The sequence below is a fragment of the Lichenostomus cassidix genome, chromosome 3 (assembly GCF_008360975.1).
Source record: "Lichenostomus cassidix isolate B80296 chromosome 3, HeHo_3.0, whole genome shotgun sequence".
Classification (NCBI taxonomy): Eukaryota; Metazoa; Chordata; class Aves; order Passeriformes; family Meliphagidae; genus Lichenostomus; species Lichenostomus cassidix.
The window spans coordinates 6,700,136-6,716,477 of NC_139483.1; the positions used below are offsets into that span (position 1 = coordinate 6,700,136).

At 44.0% G+C, this 16,342-nt stretch overlaps 1 long non-coding RNA gene across 2 annotated transcripts in view; it reads right to left on the reverse strand.

The window, feature by feature from the left end:
* Positions 1 to 232: 232 nt before the first annotated feature.
* Positions 233 to 16,342, reverse strand: part of LOC146438950 (uncharacterized) — a 199,930-nt gene continuing 183,820 nt past the window's right edge. For both annotated transcript variants that reach the window (XR_014851221.1, XR_014851220.1), the window contains one exon: positions 233 to 289. This is a non-coding gene — a long non-coding RNA (uncharacterized LOC146438950). The remainder of the gene's footprint in view (positions 290 to 16,342) is intronic.

Genomic DNA, 16,342 nt, shown 5'->3' on the forward strand with positions numbered 1-16,342 from the left:
GGAATCTAATTTCCCTGTATATCTTCCAGTCCCGGAGCACCAACTCCCTAAACTATTCCTGGAGGTTTTTTAACTGGGGACAATAGATTTTTTTCATTTCATGGGGACAATAAGATACCCAGGAATAATGACACGTTTCTGACCAGGAAGCTGTCTGGCATGGTGCTGTCACAATGTTAACTTCCAGGTGATTTTTCTTGGATGAGTTTACGCAGTGAGTGTAAAATCATACCTGCTGATTGCAGCTGGAGTCACGGGTCTGCAGGACACTCCGTCAGAACTTGGGCTTCTGAAACGAGAAAATGTTTTCATTCATATTTTAAAATTCCATTCATTAACAGGTGTATAAGGTTTGACTTCTTCAAAGTATGCTGCAGACACAGCCTAATAAATCTCCATGACACCTCACTGCATCTCCATTTTATAGATGTGGTGATTCGAATATATCCAAGTGAAATGACTTGCCCAAGGCTAATGAAGGAATCAATGTCAGAGACAGGATTAAAAGTAGAAAAATTCCTGGCCCCTAGTCTCATAACCTAACTGTGGTCTGCATTTCACTCATATGAAAACAGAAAAGGGAAACACATCTATTTTGAATATTGTGAAAAGTAGTTCAGAGCAGATGGGCAGCCTGATGTTTTAAAATTGCTTTATTTTGTCATAAAATATCAATAATACACAGGATGTGGTTCTTGTCCAAGAGTATACCAAGGTATGAACAGCACAATATGTGTCACTGGTAGCTTTCAGGTGGCACTATAGAATAAAATAAGGACAGTCTTTGAGGTGTCTCTCCTGCCCTGTTCCTTAAAACAGATTTGTTCCCGTGTGCTACAGCTGGGAAAAGCGGCTTTGAAGCTGATGAATACCTGTTGGGTAATGACTCTGTAGCGAGACACCTATTGTCACATCTCAGAGGCAGAACGAGAGCTCTGTAATGCCCATTGCTCAAATTTTTGGGTGGCTCTACCCACCTCTTTCTTAGATGCTAACACAGAGCAAGGCAGCATCTTCTCTGTCGTCAGAACATAATGGGAAGACAATGCACCTGTCTAGCTGTGTAGAAGAATAATTTAAAGGGAAAAAAAAGGAAGGTACACTTGTGACATTAAATATTGATGAGTAAGATTCATTGACTGAGTGGGAGACAGTAGGATATGGCTTGAAATAAAACCCCATGAGGGCCACACCCCCTAGTATGCCCAGGGCCATCCCTTTAAAGGTAGGACAATTATAATTAATTGAGCAATCTGACAGAAAGCATACATCCCTACAGTGGAGCAGAAAGTGACACTGTGCACAGAGCCATCATGGACACTTGAAGGGTTAATACTGGTTCACTAGACCAAGGACAGTAAATTCTGCCTGTGGCTACCACCAGTCTATTGTATTATTATTGCAGGCTTTAGAAACAGCTTTTAATTTTAACCCTTTCCAGCCCTCTTTACTATTTTCTCTTTATAAATAATTGGCATTGAATAAAATGGCATGAAATCTTCCTGGTCCTACCTTTCAATAATTTCTTTTCACTTTCAGCATTCAGAACACTGTGCAAAAATAAAAAGAATCCAAAGAACCTGGGCTTCCTTTACCTATAACTTTTAAGGCTGCCACAAAACCGAGGCCCTTTCATTTTGTTGCGATCAGTCCCCACTCTTTCCTGCAAGGATGAAGAATCCTATCCACCACTTACTGGAAACCGTGATGTGAGTATTCAGAGTTGTGACAAACACACGGAGTGAATACAGATAGCCCTGTACCCCCTTCAGTCTTCCCGACACCTGCATTCATCCACCTGACTACGTTTTTAAGATGACGCGCTGGGAATTGTTCACGCCTGTAAGAGCTGACAAATCAAACACGCAGGAGCCATTGGTTACCTGAAATGCAGAAATCTCATTCTGGATAACAATTTCAGCAATATGCTGAGCACATCCTCAGCCTCAGACAGGCTAAAGAGAAACAACCAATGGAGAAGGGATTATATCAAGGAGTGCAGGGGACAGCAGAGGACTGACTCGGTGACCCAGGAGGTCCTTTCCAATCCTGTATTTCTATGTTCATCTGTTCATATTGAAGTTGATGGGAGACATTTCCACTGACTTCAAAGGGCTTTTATCCGGCCCCAGTTTCATTTCTTTTCAATATATAGATGCAAGAGTAATGTCACGCATGATTTTCATGAGACATGCTAATATACAATCAGTTCTGGGAGCAGCAGAATGAACCCAGGTAGATAAATTGTTCATCCCAAAATGCTAAACATGCCAAGACCTGAAAAATATATCTCCTCATATCTGACTTGCAGACAAGTCCAGCAGTGCCACAACTGGATTTCCAGTCATCATTAGCCATAATCAATTATGCCAAATAAATTTTCCCATTATCTAGTCACACTTTTTGTGAGCTACAAGGAATACGGTGAACAAACATTTTTGACCAGGGGATCAGCTCACCACAAAGCTGGTCCATGTTTCCAGCAACAGAGTGTCCCAGCATGAAACCTGTAGCTTCATATGGAAGGTTATTTATTGTAAATGGGACATCACTTGTCCAAGAGACAAGCCAGAAAATGGTCTGGAAAGGAAAGAGGTGTAGAAGCCTAATGTTGATGGAGAGAGAAAGAAAGAATGAGAAGGTAGAATGGGGTGGCTGCATAATTACACAATGTTTTTTCTTCCTCTTTGTTTTCACTGAGCAGGCACTCAGCCTGCTCAGCAGAGTCACTCCAATATGTTATCTAATGGCTTCGTCGTTACTTGTGAGATTCCCCATCTGTGGCCAGACTGTGCCACTGCCTCATTCAGCTGAGCAGGAGAACATTCACTCGATCGCTCAGATCTGGGGGGACAGGTCTTGCTCTAGAGCAACAAAAAACGAGCTGCTCCTTAGTCAGGTCTGAACCTTTGCACTTAAGTCAGCCTTTGATGAAAGTTTCCTCTGGATTTCAATGCTGCTCTTTATATCTGGACAATCTGCCGGCTTTCTCTGGCTCTGTCCCCTTTTTTTGTTCTTTACACTGGCATCGTTCTGATCTATGTGGTGGTCTCACATTTTCCTCCAGAGCTTTCTGCATCGGCATGGTTTTCAAAGCCATATAACACAAGCAATGATTTCTAACCTGCAGTTGCTTCAGAAGGACAGATGTTCAGACAGAATCAGTCCATTTTGCTATTTTTTCACCTGTTATACAGTAGCTGTTCCTGCTCTTTGGATGCTTCTTTACTCACTTTCCTTTTCAATCTCTTTTGCCCTCATAATTTACTGTAAAACCCTAAGTGATTTATAAAACATGGAAAACTGTATCGCATCCAGTTTAGTTCTCCTCAAAGCAGAGTCATTTCCTCCTGGTGGGTTCATGGTGCCTCTAATGAGGATGTTCCACAGAAGGATTCAGCCACCCAGGGGCACAGGTACAGCTACTTACTTTGAGTCCTCGGATATGGCAGGTCTTCCATGACCAGGACAGACCACACCATGAGAAAAGAGATAGCCAGGATGCTGAGATTACCCTGACATGCATTCAGAGCTCTGAATGCTTCGGGGCTGTATCTGGACCTCAAAACTACACCAGGAATCACACATAGGATCCACAAGCAGCACAGGTCTGATGGAAGCACAGGTCCCAGGCAGCCCATATTTGAGAGTCCCTCAGTTCATATGGACCTGCAGAATTGCTCTGGTTGATGATTCATGATTATCTCATCAGTGGCCACATGTCACAGAGGAAAAGTTGTGGTTTGCTGTCGTTTACAAGTGTCATCTCCTACAGATGGGAAAAGGAGCACAAGGAATGGCAAAGCTCAACTGATTTGTTCAGGCACCAGTATTCCAACGCGGCAAGATATTTTACCTATGACTGTCACATCCAAATTTAGTAGATAGCATGCTTGCTTTTTATTTGATTTTTAACGGGTCTCTCCACAATAAATATAAGAGCAGAATGCATAAACAAAGCGCCTGGCACTTACAGTTTATCTTGGTGACGGAAAATTTGATTGATGATAAGTTCAGAAAGTGGCAAATTTTCAACATAGGGCTAAACAACCTTTCATTGCTGATTTTAATTTTTTTTTTCTTTTTTTTTAGCTTGGTTCATCTTACCTGTCTTGTTCCAGTGCTCCATCAGCTGCTGGGTGGGAAAGAAAATAAAGCCTGCCCTATGTGTTCCTTATGGATTTTCACTGATCAAGTTGCATATCACCAGGTTAAGAATTAAATGGAGAATTTTGCATGTCACATTCCTTCTTCCTGTCTCTTTCCAGGACAGAGACCGTGAGACAGACCTTTCTGCTTGTAAAATGGTAATTTTTAACCTATCATTGTTGCTGCAATACCAAAAGAGTGGAGTGGTGCAGGCACACAAGCAGAATGAGGTAGCTCAGAAGAGATGCCAGTCAGAGAAGCTCCATTCATAAAGCACAGAAGGAAAAAATATTTTACAGAGGGGCAAATTAAGGCAGAATCTTATAATGATTTGTGTCCAGGAGCTTCCAGGAGGAGCATGGACAAAGGGCAGGCGCAAGCCAGACCCCATGGCTGCTAATCTTGTGCCTTAGCAACAAGACCACTCTCCCTCTGCGCGCAGGCTCGGAGGGAAGAAGGGCAACCTTCTAGGAGGGAAATCCTTGTTGGATTAAGCACTTCACTTGCTTTCCTCTTCTCACCCCTTTCCTCCTCCGAAGCACAGAGGATGGGGAGGGGGCCAGGTGGTGAAACGGTGCTCACCCCCCCTCATTCTCCAGCCCACCCCACATCCAGCAGGGTCCTGGGGCTCCCCAGTGGCCCCCAGATGCCCGCGCCCCTCGGCCGGGGAGGAGGGATATGATTTGTAATTGCAATATTTTCATTACCGTCTCTTAGTTCTTTGCACACTAATGTCAAGAGCTTTGTCTTTGTAGTGTTATTGGCATTTTTCATCATATTCATGAAGTGTGGGTCAATTTTCTTCAAAAGGCTCACTTCGCCAACTTGCCACAAAGACAGACAGTAATAAATTCTACTAGTGCACAGCGAAGGCTTCGTAGCTGCAAGCAACAATAAAAAGCAATGAGCTGGGTGTCACTAAGTAACTCCAGTTTACACTGCATTTTCTTCTTTTATTGAAAACTCAGAATATGAATTTATTAATGAACACACAGGCCTACTTTGAAGGGATGTGGGGGGGGCCCGAGTCAATTTATTTGGTATTCACACAGTGTGTGCCTACATTGTATTGTTTCATCATTTTATGGCCAGGCACAGCTTGTTAGGCTGTGGCCCTCCAGAAAAAAGCAGGCTCATATAGCAACACCTTGACGTAGATGTACAGCTGCTTTCACTGTGGCTGTCTCACCTTTAGCCCCGTCTGTCTACTGCCGGCTTTCATTTTCCGCATTCATACATCAATAAGCTTTGCATGCTGACACCTAATTTTGCAGGCTACTTTGGTTATGGAGGCCATGTTTTGCATATCACTACCCACCCCCTTCTGACATCTACTGCCTTTAAAGAGGGAGAGAATAGAGAGAGCACGAAAGAGGGATTCTTTTCTTCTCAGCCTAATCAGAGATTTCTTTATATTTGTCAAAAGCAGATCTGCCAAATCAACTTTAATTGATTCTTCCACAGTTCTCATGTATGATTTTTGAAGGACTGGGCTTGTGTTCCAAGACACAGTGTTGTGTTTCAAACAAATATGAGGTTTCTACAGTAAATCAAATTTGGATGCCAATTAGTTAGCATTTTCCATTCCAATTAAATTTGAGACCTTTCTGATTTTGAAAGACTTGTGTGTCTATGCCTGTGTGCATGTACTGATGTGTGTGTGCCTATCTCTATCTATTTTAGAGAGGCAGAAAGATATATATGTATAAAATATTTAATGTGCTCTCGGTGGTCTAATAAGCAGGGAGGGGTTAGAGCCACCCATTTAAATATACATTTTGGAGGATTTTTTTTTTTTACCTTGTTTATTTCACAAGGGCTTACCAGCCCATTCTAACCTGTTATGTGACACCACAAAGGTTTTTACTTTCTCAGTCAGGTGGCTAATGTCATTATATCGTTGACAACTCATAAAATGTTATAATCTAATAGGGCTTTCCCTCCCCACACACACACAGAGTAAAAGCTCATTGTAGCAAAGAAAGGATTAGGGGCAAAAAGCAAGATTAATGTTTAAAAAAATGGAAGCGGGCTGAGTCCAGATAGAATACTGGAGCTTAAAAACAAATATAATTTGTATATTAAAATGTGTCTTGATCTTCCTAGATTTACTCTAAATAAACCCAGCATACAATACAGGGGATTTCCTACTGGATATTGAATATTTCAAGCAAAGTCTATATATTTGGGTTGAATCAATTTTTAAATGAATTCCTCCTTTTATGACTAAAAATCAGTTTTTAGGCAGGCTCAGAATACAAAAACTAAGACTGAATCCCACACTACCAGGATGGGAAGGAAACAAAAGCTTGCTTAGATTAGCTGGAACTCTCATGTGCAGTCACAGCCAACCATCAAACTATCCTGAACAATATCTGTGCTGTGGAGAAGGAACCTTCCCAGCACCCATGGGTCCAATTGCCACACAAGGGACAAACCTCCCACCACTAAGTTTTACCCTCTTGGGTCCCCAAAAGGACCTCAGGCCAGCCAGCCAGCCCAGCTCCAGCAGACATTAGGAGCAGGCAGATCCATTCCCATTCCATTTCCAAGGACTCAAAACCGCAGCGGTGAGGAATTCACCCTCAGCAAAATTCAGGTGGGAACAAGCACACGCCTGCATTTCTTCGGGAAAGAGATTAATTAGTTTCTTCCTCTTATAAAACATAAATAAAGGAACAAAGACCTGAGCTTGAAAAGGTGAGAAAATCCAGGCGCACTTGGCCAACAGGGAAAAGCAATAATCTTCAGGTAGCTTGGCACTAGAACAGTGTGTTTTGTATTCTCTCCTACTACACACAACTACTGGCCTACACCACCAAAAGCAGTAAAATGAGGAATTATGATGGCTATTGAACACCATTCATATATTCACAGTGTCACATTCGATGTCAATTAGCAAGCCTGTTTCCATAATTGTTGTACAAGGGGAAAATCTACAGTGTTAAACAGCCCTCGAATTCACGGTTCTGGACGGGCTTGTTTGGTGGAGTGTTTAGTGTACATAAAATAAAATCCATGGGAAAACTGCCTGGCACGAGACCTTTGACAGATTTGTGTTGGAAGAGTTTTTACAGTCAGTCTAATATGTGTGTTTTAGGTTAAATTTTTCAAGCCAGCTTCTCTTTCTACCTGGTAAAACCAAGCCTTCTGGGTGGAAAAGCTGCAGATTTGCTGGTAGCTGAGATTTTGATTGGATTGAATGGGCAGGCTGAGGAGGAAAATTGCAGAGGAGTATGCAAACATTTTTCAACTCTCAAAGCAAAAACATCTCAAGCCTTTAATATAAAATTTCTTGGACACTGATATTCTTTAATTGTCAGCTTGCGTCAAAACAAAAGGATTCAAAGTTGAAATGGAACTAAGTTTGAACATCAAACCAGCCTTTTAAATGTTTGGTGTTTTTTAAAATTTTTTTTAATAAGAATTCTAAAATTAATGTTTAGGCCAGCTGATGATCAATTTTTCTTCTACATTTCAGGATCTGCGATAACCTACCAAATCCTCTACTTATCTCCCATTGTGCTGACTTCTGTAAAAAATGTAGCCCTTCAAGCTACAAAATGATAGACAAAAATCAGACAACACACAACAAAGTCTATAAAATCCTGAACAGTATAGGGAAAGCAAATAGAAAAGAATTAGTCATTATTTCTCACAGCACAAGAACCAGGGCGCACCCAATTATGAGGCAGCGGGGTTAAAACAGCCCATAAGAAACACTTTTATGAAGAATAACTAAATTATGCAACTTAGTGCACAGCAGGTAGCAGAGACCAGGAATATAAATGGATTGTAAACACGATTAGACAAATTTACAGGAGAGTTCTACAGAGGACTGCTGAGCATGATGATCCTGCATGGCCTGTGGATTGGGAAGTCCCTAACAGGCTGCCTGGATAGGGCTTGGGAGGAGGAGAGGTCTGTCTCCATGTACCTCCATCCTGACAGCACCACGGTGATGCCAGGGGTGGTAACATCACCCTCACAGCGTGAATTGTTCATGGAATCTCCTTCTCTGCCTGGGTCTGCCTGGAGATGCTCAAGGAAGTGGCCAAAGGAAGGCTGCTGCTCCAAGCCTGGTACCTCCAAACCCTAAGGGAATCACTGCACTGCCAAGTGCACGCTGAGCCCTTGATCCAGACCACACATGCAGCAAAAACAATGGCCCTGATGAGCGATTATGTGTCTTTGTAAAGTCTCCTACCAAGGTGCACTCGTGTGTCTGGTGTGCAACAGGGCTGTAGATTAAGCTCTTTGTGCCTTTGTCACTTTAGGGGTTTTTAATTGCAGGGTAAGTAGAAAAAGAAAAAAATTAAAAGAGGGCCACAGGCTGATTTGACAATGGTGGCAAATTCAGCAATAGGAACAGGCATGGGGAATCAAGATGGGCACATAAATGTGGCTGATGTGAGCTGTCTTTAACCACTGGCAAAGACCAGAACAGAAGTTTTCAACCATTTCTTGATTTATGGACCCTTATACTTCCAACGGAGAGGTGATCACCTGTAACAGTGAATTAAAGCCTCCTGACAATAGGGTTTTTTTGACTGCCTTTCAGGCACCCTTTTAGGGAGGTAGCTCAGAGACCCTCTGGGACATCCAGCCCAGTTGGAAACCTACTGGTGTAGGAATGAGCAAAGGGACAGGGACAGGCAGTGTCCAAGCTTGGGGGTTAGGTTTGCCATCCCATCTCCATTTCCTGTCTAACTGTGGTGAGAGAGTAATTTTTAAAAGCCTTCATTTTCCTTCATAGTTTTAAGGCTGAAAAGGACTATTAGATCATTTGTTCTGACCTTTTACATCTACAGGCCATCACACTTCCTCCAGTTTACGAGTACCTCCATAAAATAAGAGCCCATATTAATTTCAATCACCACTGAGGGAAATAAACCTGCTCCAGTCAGAAAAGGATCTCTCTGAGGTTTGCCACAGTTCACACTTTCACCATTCACATCCTTTCTAATTACTGCACTATTTTCCCTCTGTATATCCATGCATGCATTGTTAAAATGCCGGGAATAGGTGTTTAAATTACAGTGGCACCCCATTTTGGTCACACTTTACACAGTAATAAGGATTCCCAGTGGAAAGACTTGGATAGCCTAGCCAGGCAAGGGAAATAAAAACACCCACCAAAAAAAATTTAAAAGGGAGAAATCCCTGTTCTCCTCTGTTCTCATAAACTCAAAGAGATTGAACTACTGGTCAAAAGTCACCCCAAAGTTGGTGGCAGAGATGGAGCTGAAACCTACTTTCTCAAGTCAAATCCAGAGTTTTAATCACCAGAACACCCTTCCTCTCCCTTCATTGCTTTCATTTATCATTCCAGGCTAGGCAGACTACATCGAAATGATGGCTTTGTGAAGCATAGAAACACAGTTTTACGGGCAATAAACAATAAATATGAACCTGAGAGACATCTCCGGGAAACCTCCATACCAAAAAAGAGCCCTTTCCCCCTTTTTCTCCCCACAGAAGGTGGCAAAACCCTTTCCCTTCCCGTGCTGCCCGCACCTCTTGGCCGGGCTGAGCGCGGTGCCAGCGCCAGCTCCCCTGCACGGCACGTTGGCTGCAGGATGGCAGCGAGCTCCCCTGCTCCCTGCCAAGATGACAAAGTCCTGGCTGGCTCAGCCGCCGCCTCTGCCAGTGTACCAGGGAATCGGCTGTGCCGTTCCATTTAAGCGCTGCTCACTAATTATTAACTGTGGGCTCAGCATTCAGGGCGCAGACAATGGGATCAGCCAGGCACCGCTCCACGGGCGGGGGGGCACCGCAGTCAGCACGGGTTTCTTTTTAATTATTGTGCAGTGGAATCAGTCCTGGAGAAGCGAATTGAAAAGTATACAAAATTCTGATTAATAACCATAACGGCTTTTTTTCTTTTTTTTTTCCTTTTTTTGGTAGTGTTTCTCTGGGTTCCCTCCCACAAGACCCCAACTGTTCTTCCTGTAAACACCAAAACCTGCACACATTTTAAAAAACCCGAGAGAATGTATATTGGTTTACAGGACTATTCCACAATAACAATGAATTATGCAGAGTTGAGCCCAAAACCCATTTCTGGATTCACATATAAACTTTGAGGGATGATGGATGATCCTATTTTATGGCACCCCTGAGAAAGACATAAACCTCTCCACAGGTTGGAAAGGCTCTGTTGTGGACTGATGTCCAGGCTTTAAAGTTTCAGGCCTTTGCTCACTGCTACACTTTGCTTTGTGTAAAGGCTGAACTCCTGTGGTATCTGTGTTACCTCCTCTCCCAAGGGATTTGTGCAAGAAAGGGTTGTCTTTATCTCCTCTGGCATTTGCGTCTCACAGGCTCTGTTGCTTTTGAACTGCAGAGCTACACACTGGACGAGGATCGCTGTGAAAGTAGCTCCATGCTCATTCAGAAATTGGGTGCATCTTAGCAACACTTAAGGTGATTTTCCAAGATGTTTCCTTTTTTCTAACAGCTTATTGATTAATGTATTTCCATTTCAGAGAGACATCCTGACAATTTTGTTCAAAATAGTAAGAGGAGGGGGAAAAAAACTTAATCAGTGTCTTCTGAAAATAATGTTTCATCCTGGAAGAGGTTTGCTCCACATAACAGAATCGCTCATTAGGATCTCTGATTGCTCCTATCAAAGGACACACCTCAGACAGGTGGTCTGAGAGACACCTCAGCCTCTCTTCTCATAGTTTTCCCAGCAGTGGAAACACATGATTTGCATTCGGGACAGGGCACAGTATTCCTCAATAACCTCACTGCTGAGGAAGTGCCAGCCCCACTGTGGGCTGACCGGCACCCCAGGGAGGCAGCAGCTCCTCTGTAACACAGAGCATGTGAGCAGGGGCTGTTGTGAGCAAGGATAAGGAAAAACACATGCTGGAGCAGGTGCCAGGGCAAGGATTAGAGAAAATGGGCTGCTGTGTCTCACAGAGCAAGCATGCATCAGGGTCTGAAAGCGAGCGCAGCCCTTTGGTGTGGGAGCCTCGTGCTGCACCTGCAATGAAGCCTTTCCTGCAAATGGAGACATCAGAAGGAGATGACATTCCCCAGGGGATGGCAAAATGTTATATGAATCACACCCGACTCCACTCAGAAACATCTCTCTCAGGTCTGAGTGGAATTCTATACCAAAGGCATATATTTTTACATTAAGATTTCTTTTTTTCTTTCACTTTCAATACCTTGGAAGTGCTTTTTCACTAAACAGTTATTAAAAAGAAAGAAGATGTAGTCTTGCACCTGAGTAATATTTTTCCCCCAATATTATTCAATTTAACCAGGTGACAGTCCTTCCTCTTCTTCCTCAAGCCTTGCAATTTTGAGCCTTGACACATTTTGACCCAGTTCCCAGTGCTTCTGACACTCCACTTTGCTCCCACACAGACCAGCGTGCAGCAGGGACCCCCAGGTCACACAGGCTCCCTTGCCACCTCCCTCCCAAGACTGTGCTGGGAGGAGGAAAGAGTCCCCTAAAATGACAGTAGGAATTGTTGATTCCTTTTCAGGCTGTACCAGGCTCTTACAGCCACGATTCCTCACATCCATCTGTGGCAAGGCATTGTGGGGTATTGTGTTTGACTCTCAACAAACTGTGTTGCTAGGACGACGTTTATTATGATACATAATGTGAATAAAGGATGAAACTGTACACAGCGTGCTGATTTGCTATAACTGTCATCTGTGATGATAGTCTCTAGTTTATACCTCAAATGAATTTTGCATGGATGGTACCGATGCTACCGAGTGCTGCAGAGGTGTATTTTACAAAGCTGCCTGGGCCTGGCATGAAGATCATGCCACTTTAAACAGCGAATCTGTTATTGTGATGTTTGCGAGAGGAGAACAAGTGGGAAAGTCACTTTCAAGTGCAGCTCAGTGCTCTTTTAATGAGGAATGGGGTCTTCTTCAGAGTCAGCCAACTACTGAGGAGGAGCTGACACCCTTAGTAGTCAACATCCTCAAAACAGCTGACAGCTCCAGATAAATCAGTTTGTGTACTTCCTCCCCTTCTCATATCACCTGCGGTGACAGGAAAGCACTAATTTCCTTTGAGAGGGAGAGAGATGGATGCATGCGTGCATCCTGGGCATGTTGATCCTTCAGTGTAAAATTAACAAAAACAGAGGCCGGGGAGAGCAGGGAATAGGCACAGCACTTTGTCAAGAGGAAGACTCTGCTGTAGTGCAGCCCCATATTCATCATATGGTAATTTATAAATGTGCATACAGCACAGCCACCTTGCCTGGATCAGCCCCTGAAGGAGCAGCTGTGACAAACACAGGGCGTTTGGTCACCCAACTGCCCAGTTCACAGCCACAATTCTCCTCCACACAGTGCAAAATGTCATGTCCAGAGGTCTGGCACACAGTGTGTGACATTGGCCACGTGCACAAGTGGCACTTGGGCACAATGCTTGGTCCTGTACCTGGACACATCTACAGCCACCTTGGAAAAGTTCTCCAACGCTCACTATCCTTGAAGAGAACCATCCCAGTAAGAGCAAAAGCAATTTCTGTTCATTTGATCATTCCCGTGGAAAAGACACTGAAATGCTGCTGTTGCTGATGACAGTCACAGTGCCACACCTGAAGAGCCACGTGCCTGGGACCTGCAGCACCCTTTGGGGTTGATCAGGAGGCTCTCACTTGTTTATCAGTCACTCGCAATCGATGGGGAGTTAAGTACTGCCTGTCCCCTCTTGCACAGACAATCCTCGCTGCACACTTCCTGAATTCATTACTCTGACGCTGCCACAAGGCTGAATGATGCTATAAAAATTAGACACTGCAGGCCGTCAAAAGCATTGCACCCTCCTTGAAAAGAAACACACCCAGCAAACCCCTCAGATAAAACCAGAGGAATTTCTCCCCCTAGGCAATGCAGCTCCCAGCTTTCCCCTGGGCCCAGAAAGCTCTCGTGGCAGTTTGAGCAGGGCTGGCTGCCATTCGTTTTGTGCCATTACTTCTGAGAGTCAGCTCATCCCACCTTCTCCCCTGAACTGCCACGCTTCCAGAGACAGGCTCTGACACGAGCTAAAACAAGGCAGAAACAAAAGACACCCAACCTGTTTACAGGGAACGAACCACTCACTGTGACCCTGTTTCAGGGAGGATCTGGCCCAAAAACCAGACATGCACTGTCCAGGGCTGAAGAGAGGCTGTCTCCCCTGCCCATGCTCCATGCACAGTCTTTCAGCTGAATTTAGGAAGCCCTCTCCTGCACAAGGACCTTTTAATGAAAAGAAAAAAAATAACAAGAAAAAACAAACAAACCAGACTCTAAAAATACAGATGAGCATCTGAGTTTCTCAGGTCTCAATTTCCCCCTTCCTAAGCTGACAGTAACCCAGTGTTGCCTTGATGCATCAGGTTACATTAGTCAAATCACTGACCAGCCCATATAATGGAATACGATTGCCATGCCCAGATGAGACAAGTCACAGCAAAAATGCCTAAAAGGAGGTATTTGCCTGACAACCATTTTAAAAACACTTGTAGATTTCGATTTTAAAATAAATACGTATCGCTATATATGCAAACGTAGAACTGTAAATATATCTATACATGCATGCATGTGTGCACACACATATGTATAATCACATACATATGCTCCAGTGGTTTTCCAGCTAAACTACTGCCATGTGTTGTACATTATCCCAGGGCACTGAGCAGAAAGGCTGAAACCCACCTCTGGGGGCAGGGGATTTTGAAGCCAATTTCTCCTCTGACCAGAAATACACACAGAGTCACTCTCTGCACAGGCCCTGCTGTCCACAGCCCAAGCACAGACAAGTTCAGTAGCACAGAGCCCCACAAAACCAGCAAGGACATTTTTGTCTCTCCTGAGGTTGCACAGCATGCTCAAGATGCTGTCCCCACAAAGGCACGTTGCTCTGCAAGTGCCAATACCTGCTTGGATGATGCAGGATTTCACCCCTCTGAGCAGAAGCACTTTCTTCCATTCCAGTTTCATAGAATCTGGGTTGTTTCTTTCTTGCACCATTGAGTATTTCAGTGGGAAAGCTCTTTTGTGTGTAAATAACTATTAGGTGCTATTTTTTTATAAGCAAAGAAAATTCATAAAATAAAGCAGACAGAATTCATTTATATGAAAAATAGAGGGATTAAACACAGCCAATAAATTACAATAAACTGTCCACAGTGAACAATGCTACCAGATGACCATAATGGAGATCCACTGCTCTTGTGCTTTTATTAAAAGAACAAAGCACTGCAATTAAATGTAAAATCCGGTAATATGTCATCGTACCTTAAGCATCCTTTTCTCATTCATTGAACACTGTCCTCTGATTTAATTGAAGCCTCTGGTCCCTTTGAGACAGCAATAGTCCTTACTCTAGGCCAAGTTTAGCATTTCATTATTTAGTAATCTGAGATGGAGTCATGCTATTGACTCTCAAGCAATCCTCTTTGCTTCTTATAACAAAAAGGATGCCCACAGAAATAATTGATACCACATTCTACTCTCCAGTAAATCGTCCCTTAGTGGATTGTGAAAAGAGGTTTTTGATTTAGACTTAAGAATAACAAAAGTTGGGTATATTTTTCACTGATGACCCCCATATGACATGTCCATAACCCCTTTCACAGCAGGAATGTTGGCCTAAAGGCATTTTAGCAGCTAAAATGAGTGACTAGAGGCTTTCCAGGTTTTGTTATATATATTCGGTATATAAGTGATGCCTTCGTACAGGAAAGTCATTTTTTTCTATAGAACAACTCACTGTAGACCTGATCCGGGCAAGAGCTGACATTCCCCTCCCTGGCATCAGGCAGCCATCAGTGCTTAGCACCTTGTAAAGGCAATCAGCAACTTGCAGATTCATTACAGCTCTGCAGGATGGAAATGGGCTGGAGCAGCGTGGGCTGCTTTCTCTGGTAGGTGAGTCAGGTACGGCATCCAAAATAACCCAGGTGAGTCAGGGACAGGATCTGAGATGAGGTCCCCACGTCCCCCGAGGTTGGGAACAGCATTAACGAATTTCCTGGCTCCAGAACACCCTCACTGGCATGCCTTTGGGAATTTCACTCCCTCTCTGCTGGAAGTGGAGCTTGGATCCCTGCAGATTGCCCATGGAGGGGTGGTACTGCAGCAGCAGCCCCAGCTCCTCAGCTGGCAGCCCAAGCCTCACAGGAGATCCCCTGGTGACAGTGGTGGCAGTCACTCCTCTGTCACCTCCCCATCAGCACAGACACAGCCCCACAGCCACCAGCCTGGGTTGTAGGAGAGCCTTCCTGCTGCACAGGGATGTCCCAAGCCACACTCCCAGAGGACTCCCAGTCAGAGTCTACTCTCCTTTTCCATTGGGAACATAACACTATGCTTGCACAACTGCACAGGATGACAATGGATCTAAGGATCTCCTGACTTTGGCCCATTTGCAGGGACACCAGGCCATCCCTCCATCCCCTCGCTAATTCCTGACAGCACTTTGTGGTCCTGGAAGGACTTAGTGCATGGACCCCACTGCCAGCCTCCTCTTTACCATCATACAAATGTTCTCCTCATGTTAAAGCTGCTGATCACAGAGGGGAGTTGTATAGACCTAGGGGTGCAACCAGGATTAGGACACAAACCCTCCCGCAAGCCAATTCATAAATCAAACAGCAAAGATTACCCTGACACCTCCTTACTTTTGTGCTCCAGCACCTCTTGCTCCCTGGAGTATCAAAAATGTGAATTTTCACTAACTTTGAGAGCCCGAAAGCGGCTGGTTTTCAGCTGGAGATCTGTGCCATCATTACCAGGCAAGGTAAGCACAAAGCCAAGCTGGGGAGAGCAAATTCCCCCCAATAAACTCTCACGGCTTCCATTAATATTAATGGAATTACACAGGTGGATTGGGAAATAGCCCCCTCGCAGGGCTGCAAGTCTCCTGGCCCTGACCTACACCCATAAGCCTGCACTCAAACCCCTCTGTCTATAATTCTGTAATCTACTTGGCATGTTAAGCATTTCAAATTAAAAAGTGTCAGCGTCAGAGCCAAAACAATGCATTATATGGGATAAGATTTTAATTCAGCCGGTCCTGAGAGAGACATGGGGAAGGAGGAGAAATTCATGCCAATTATTTTGCGTTTTGGGAAAGTTATTTGACTGTAGGACCAACCCATAGCAGGGCACTGTTCAGCGAGTTTTGTTTTGTTTGTTTGCTTCTCTTCTCCCAGTACTC